Here is a 6,290-nt window from a genome sequence, read left to right on the forward strand (position 1 = left end):
GCAGTGTTGAAACACGTGTATGAAACGTATTAAATATGCAAACACAGATCCGGTATAAACACTGCGCCCCGAAAAAAATCTCCCGTTTTTGGAAAGCTAAATGTTGACAGGTATGGACTAACGTGACAAATGTCAGAATTCTCCCGATTACCCACCCCGGGCCTGCATAATAGACCTCTGAAGTTCGCCTACAACAATGAACCAAAACGCCCATATAAGAAGATCCAGGTGTTAATTGAATCTAACTACCTAGGGCAAGTTGCATTGCAAGTTAGCTCTGGGGTAGCAAAAGTTTGCCGTCTTAACGTACCGAAGATCACAGTACCCACTCAAAGACAGAGGACAAAAGTGTGTTGAGCAAAACAACAACACGCTACATTTATATAGCGCCTTTCTCAACACTCAAAGCGCTTCACATGAAAGGGGGGACCTCACTAACCACCACCAATGTAGCACCCACCTGGGTGATGCATGGCAGCCATTATGCGCCAGAACGCTCACCACATACCAGCTTGAGGTGGAGAGTGAGGGAGTGAATGAACCAATTACAGTGGCTCCCCTACTCTTTGCAATAAATGCCATGGGATCTTTAATGACCACAGTGAGTCAGGACCTCGGTTAAACGTCTCATCCGAAGGACGGCATCTCCTACAGTACAGTGTCCCAGTCACTGCACTATTGGGATCAATCTTTTTTGGCCAGAGGGAAGAGTACTGACCACCCACCAACACCACTTCAAGCAGCAACCTAATTTTCCAAGGAGGTCTCCCGTCCAAGTACTGAACCAGGCCCACACCTGCTTAGCTTCAGTAATTCAGCTAGACAAGGTATCCGTTGGTCTGGCTGCTGGCTCAAGACATCTGCATTTCAGACGTCTTTGTGCCCACGACAGTTTAACAGGTGCGATAATTCAAAATCGCCATGTTATTTTCCCATAGGAAAAATCACAAGATACCAGATCTCAAAAATGGCAGCTTTTTTGTAGGCGAACTTCAGAGGTCTATATACTTTATTGTTTATGGATAATACAGCGGGAAAAATGTGTTTTTCTATGGGAAAAAATAGTCGCATTAGGTAGAACCTTCTTATTATTATTCGTAATTAACATTTATTTATTATGACCGCCGCAAAGCGGACAGTTCATACGTTTTGTTTTTTCTCGCAATATGATAACGACTGTGTGTACAGTACTCTAGTGTGGGACCTTGGCTATATGATAACCACTGTGTGCACTCTAGTGTGGGACCTTGGCTATATGATAACCACTGCACTCTAGTGTGGGGCCTTGGCTATATGATAACCACTGTGTGCACTCTAGTGTGGGGCCTTGGCTATATGATAACCACTGTGTGCACTCTAGTGTGGGGCCTTGGCTATATGATAACCACTGCACTCTAGTGTGCGGCCTTGGCTATATGATAACCACTGCACTCTAGTGTGGGGCCTTGGCTATATGATAACCACTGTGTGCACTCTAGTGTGGGGCCTTGGCTATGAGGGTCAGAACTCCACATCATGATGTGAGTTCAGAGATATGAGTAATGAGTGATTATGCACATTATGAATCTGAGTGTGATCATAGTTGAACTGTGTATGGGATTAAATGAAGTCAGATTAATAGATAATGTAATCTATATTTGCTGCTAGTTTCAACAAGTGATGGAAAAACCACACAAGCAATAAGGAGGGAAGAACACATCAGGAGCTACAGGAGACTTTAGTTGAAACACAAGTAGAGTCACCACGGGAACACATCAATTCACATATTCAGAATAAAACTACACATACATAGATGGATCAACAATTAACTGTGTGTGTGTGTGTGTGTCTGTGTGTGTGTGTGTGTGAGAGAGAGAGAGATAGAGAGTGTAGGGTGTAATTGCACATTAAAGCCAAACAGAACCTTTGCTGAGCACCACTTTGTGTTTCTGAATGACTCATGCGATGGACACCTGTCAGTCAAACAGAGGAAGTGTGACATCTATTTGTAGATGCTGTGCTTTTGAGACTGAGGTTATGTGCATATAATCTGACAGAGCTGCTCGCATGAGCTGTGTTCAGTCATCTGTAGCAGCTCTGCACCTGTTCTCAGATCAGTCTGCTGAGGCCTCTGATCCTCTCCAGACCATAATAACCTGATGAGTGGAGGGGAATGGAGGGCAGACATCAGGGGCCACAGGAGACTCTAATGGAAATGAATCAGTTGTCACCAGGGTCGGACTGGGAGCAAAATTCGGCCCTGGCAATTTTCTCCTGGACCGGCCCACCACAACACACACACACACACACACACACACACAAAAACCTGATTCCTCCCATAAATAACAAACACACAGTATTATACTTTAGCAACACTTCATAAACTGAACCCAAACATTTAGATTTGGACCTATAGCCTAATCACAATAACACAGGGGTCCGGGGGTGTCTCTCTGTTTTATACTCCTGGGAACCAAGAAAAAAAAGTGTCCAACAATTTCTTTTTTTGTGTGATTTCCTTTCTATTTAGGATTATTAAAACATCTTACAATTTTTATTTTTAAAATGTATTTTTATTTTAAATTTTATAGCATGTACTATGAAAAGGTAGCCATGAAAATAGACAAAAATGGACAAATTATGCTTTTAGTGGTATTAAATTAAGGGTAAACTTAACCAAATATAAGGGGAAACTGTTATTTATCCTTCTAGACTACTTTATTTGCCTTTTTGGACAGTTGTATTTCTTTTTTCTGGATTGTTCACTACATTTTCATGTTTTTCTTTCATCTGCGATAATTCATTTTTTAGTCTTACTCTTCCTCGCTATCTTCTTGAGGCACAGGTTCATAGTTCTCATCTCTGTTTCACTCACTCATCACCTGAGAGCTCCAAATCTGACCGCCCCTCATTCATCCTATACAAATGATCTCCTAAATTTCCCAAAAAATCAAAATATTTTGGTCCTGGTGTCCATTATAATGGACATTCATAAAGTCACTATTATTTCAAAATGTAAATAACTTAACTTCTTTCAAAATGAATCATATGATTCCTGACATTTTCATTAACAAGACCATATATTGCCATCATAATGAATGCTTAATAAGAAGACACTATTTGACTTATCTCTCCTCCTTCCATAAAATGTGCTTGTTTTGATGTCAACCATTTTTGAGAACCAGGAAGAGGAGGTTCCCAGCAACCCAGCCAATCACATGATATATCATTAGAAAGCTCAGGATGTCCTCCACAGGAATTGATAGAATAGCTCAAAGGGGTAAAGGGGTATGCTTCTAGAACTTATGTCCACTACAGAGGACATAGGTCTATGGATTGGTTCTCAGGAGGTTAAAAAAATATATGGTTGCTACACCATTTTAAAGTGATTTGAAATTGAGAGGGACAGGATTCAGGGATAGGCTACTGACAGGCTCATCTTCTGTCTGTCTCATGTCATGTTACCCCATGCATTAAACCACATGTCACTGCTTGACTAAATGAAAAATATAGGTTACTGAACATGGACATCGTCATAGTTGACAGAAATTACGTTTTGTGCCAACATGTTGTAGAAACACAAACACAGCCTTTATTTGGTACAAATATTCTCCTTTCCTTTTGTTATAGTCCGCGATTCACATTAACTGTCTAGGCTATTACCACAAGTGTAGGCTATACTAAACGTTTTTGCCCTAGTTTGTGTGCCGTCATCACATTTTTTAAAATTAGGCTACCTTCGTTAGGCTACTAACCTACCAGTTGATAGCCTACTTTTTACCTGCATCGACTCGCGATTGATTGTGCATCTAACACTCAGAGACCACTTTCCAAGTTTCACTTTCACTGTCGTTGTGAGCTAAAAGGCTAGGCCTACTATATGGGAACTTCCTTTTGAGTAGGATCAGCTCCAAAAATGAATGGGTTTTCTTTAACCTGTGCTACACTTTTCCACCAAGTTGTGCGAAAATTGTAGGCTACCCGTAGTTTTTTTTATGTTGACAGAAAAGCACTACATTAGCCTACATGGTGCCGTAAATGGAAGCTCTTGGTAGCGCGTGCAACTAACGTCTATAAAAACAATATATTTATGGAATAAAACTAGACCTCTGATTGCTGTTTACGGTTAAACTGCGATAATGTGAACACCAGCCAGCATGCACTGGAACTAGCGGAGCCTTTGACAAATCCACTTGAGGGGTGGGGCAAGGGGGCGCGATCGTAACACACACTGAACCTGTCATGAAGAGGCCAAAATGATTGACCTGTCACTCCCCAAGCCAAATGGATGCAACTGCATTTATAGGCTAGGCCTAGGCCGCAAATAGGCTAAATAACTTTAAAAAAAAAAAACAATTCCCGGAGGTCACCGGCCCACATGTGGACCGGCCCACCGGGCATTTGCCCGGTTGTACAGATTACCAGTCCGAGCCTGGTTGTCACTGAGGGAAATGACTCAGTGACTAATGTGAAGGACTGACACCTGTCAGTCAAACCGGGCAAGTGTGAGATCTATTTTTACATGAGCTGAGTTCAGTCATCTGTAGCAGCTCTGCACCTGTTCTCAGAACAGTCTGCTGAGGCCTCTGATCCTCTCCAGCTGAGGGAGGTTTTTGTACGGTGCTCTAACACTGTGTGAATGGGAGGGAATTACGCTGCTGACAGTAGTAATCTGCTGCATCTTCAGGCTGGACTCCTGTAATGGTCAGTGTGAACTGTGTACCAGACCCACTCCCACTGAACCGAGCTGGAACACCAGACTGACGATTTGTTGCATCGTAGATCAGGAGTTTAGGAGCTTCTCCAGGTTTCTGGGAGTACCAGATGATATACTGAGAAATACTTTGACTTGCCGTGCAACTAATGGAGGCCGTTTCTCCAGGCTGGAAAGACTTTGAGGTGGGAGTCTGAGTCAGAATTATATCAGCCGATGACACTGTTGAAAAAGGCAGGGTTAATTATTAAACAGATATGAGAAATGATCTGGTATTACAACATATGGTGTAGAACAGAAGTCTCTCTCACCCTGAGCCAGGAGTCCCATAGCTAGCACTAGCAATATGAGAGTGGGAGAAATCATCTCTGTGCTTCTTCAAGTCCTGCACTCAAGTCTTCTGAGTGATCCCCACAGGGACTGTTTAAGTAGATGGAATTGTAAGGTGTGTGTCACTATGCAAAAAGACCCACACACACACACTCAAACACACACACACACACACACACACACACACACACACACACACACACACACACACAGGTACTGTTGATTGTTGATAGACGTCTGAAGTTTGCCTACAAAAAGGAACCACAGCTGGAATCTTTGCAATTCAAAATCCCCATGTTATTTTCCCATAGGAAAAATCTCAAGATACCGGATCTTCTTATATGGGCAAAGATGATAGCTACTTTGTAGGCGAACTTCAGAGGTCTATGTCCATGCGCTCACAGGAGCTTCTGGGGGAACGGGAGTTTCCAGATCACCAGCTAATTTAAATGTGGTGTTTAGATGAGCCAGAGTAGACATAGAAACCCCTGAAACCCTACTTTAGTACTTTAGCCCCCTACCCCAAATCCCATTACAACAATAAGGTGACAGTAAACAAACCCAAATAAATTGGTTCTGCAGAAGACCGGCACAGATTAGAAATGATAAATATTTAATATGTTATACATATGTGCCTGTGGATTGTGTTCTTCAACAATGCAGACAGAGGCCCTTGCCTTTCACAAAAGTCAAATCTGTGTTTGTGGTTTTAGTAAGAGTGATTTAAAAGTACATTGATTCAGTAAATCTAAAGTGCTCTGATCGATTTAAGGTGAGGGGAATAAACAAAATGTTATAGTAAGTAAATGTACAAAATATTCTTAATTCACTAAATGTTAATTTTTACAAGACTTTGCCCTTATCTAGGGCCTTTGGAATAAAACAGTATTCATTTCAGAAGGCATAATATATCTTATTTTTTCCCTTCAGTTTCCATTGTTTTCTTATTTTGTATAGACTGATTTGTTTAAAAATAAATCAATTGCACATTAATAACAGTCTTCCATGTAAACAAAATGAATAGTAAACCATGTCTTGTGGCTCACTTTTGGTGGAGGAATCTGAGTGAAACTGTTGTGTGTGATGTCATCAGTACTTCCAATACAGTCCCACACAGAGAAGAGAAGAACCTCGCTGATGGACTGACCAGGACTTCACAAGAAACCCAATGCTCTCTTAATAATAAGAAAGATCATCAAGATTACTCTGTCAGGGACGGAAGTAGACAGCTGTGATAAAGGAGGAACCTAGTGTAATGTTAGCAGAG

This window comes from Alosa alosa, chromosome 1 (assembly GCF_017589495.1).
Source record: "Alosa alosa isolate M-15738 ecotype Scorff River chromosome 1, AALO_Geno_1.1, whole genome shotgun sequence".
Taxonomy (NCBI): Eukaryota; Metazoa; Chordata; class Actinopteri; order Clupeiformes; family Clupeidae; genus Alosa; species Alosa alosa.